Here is a 1,325-nt window from a genome sequence, read left to right as displayed (position 1 = left end):
CTTCCATGATTTGTGTTTGTCATATGTAACATTCATTTTCTTTTAAGCTCTCTTGGTTATAGGTGGGTCTCAAAATGGGGGTTCAAAGGTTGACATTCATCTCCAGGTATATTCTTGACAAACAGGTGACTCTACTTTTTTCCATATAATGGTTCTACCATGCAAAACAATATACCTACTGACATTTTATGAGACAGGACTACATTATTTTATTGTCATCTTACTATTTTCTCTACAATTCACACTTTTACGCTGACATCGAATCACCTGTTTCCCAGTGTTACAGCAACAAAAGATCACATATTTGCTTCCATATGCTTGCAACCAGCCAATATTGTACAGAACTCAAAACATGCTCTACAACCATGCCAAACTGCAAGACTGCCATTTTTGTTACTGCTTTTAGGGGTAATGATTTATATGTAACAGCATAACACACAATTTCATTTCAATTTCACCTTTCGGTATATATATATATATATATATATATATGTAAAACGCATTTATGGAACTGATTTTTTATGCCAAAGTCATTTAGAAAACAAATTAATCACACTGTAATGGCACAAGAAGCTTTCTATAGAGATTAAATGAAGCGTGACATTTGTAATGAACATCACAGCAGATGGGTAATGTATATCCGCCTGGCTGTGACTTTGCTTAGCTGGAACTTTGCTTATTACCTGACTACTGGATAACACCCAAGCCGATTCTTGGATACAGTGGGATACAGACTGAAATTGTGACCCCTGCTGGTTATAAGTTGTACTTAATTGATCTGTTTATTTCTGAAATCGGTTGGCAAAACATGTGATCTGCATATGAGGTTGCTACAGCCTGGCAGACGGTGACCTAGCCTGAGCCCATGTTAGTGAGCACTCAGCTGGAGGGTGAGCTCGGACACAGTGGGGAGGATATTCATGAATTCCCCAGCAGATGAGTAATGCTGTCAAATCTGTCTCGTTTATTTCCACCAGGAGAGCCTTGAGGCCTGAGCACCCAGGTCTGAGTCCTGCTCACTCTTATGAAAAATAAAAAGCATGGTTGGTATCATTCCAGCAGATTCTTACATATTGTAGTGTTTGATAATCAGCTAAAAAGTATAGAACAACCATGAATTATTTTGTTTGTTTTTTCATAATCAGTATCCAGTCTATGTTCCAAGCGGTATAATTTTATGATATGTTGCTATAAGTTTTTTAGTCAGCTTTGAATTCACCCCTTTCTTCAGGACAGGGAGAACTGAATGTTGTCTTTCTTAGCTATGATATATGGCTGCTGTAGGCACCAAACCTCTCTTAAGACAGTTCCTTTCTTAATCATTT

The 1,325-nt window shown here is 37.6% G+C and overlaps 1 protein-coding gene across 1 annotated transcript in view; it reads right to left on the bottom strand.

The window, feature by feature from the left end:
• iqsec3b (IQ motif and Sec7 domain ArfGEF 3b) overlaps positions 1–1,325 on the bottom strand; it is a 102,123-nt gene that overhangs the window by 22,177 nt on the left and 78,621 nt on the right. The window lies entirely within an intron of this gene.

This window comes from Amia ocellicauda, chromosome 15, assembly GCF_036373705.1.
Source record: "Amia ocellicauda isolate fAmiCal2 chromosome 15, fAmiCal2.hap1, whole genome shotgun sequence".
Taxonomy (NCBI): Eukaryota; Metazoa; Chordata; class Actinopteri; order Amiiformes; family Amiidae; genus Amia; species Amia ocellicauda.
Note: the sequence above shows the minus strand (reverse complement) of the source record. Positions and strands in the feature narration are given on the sequence as shown.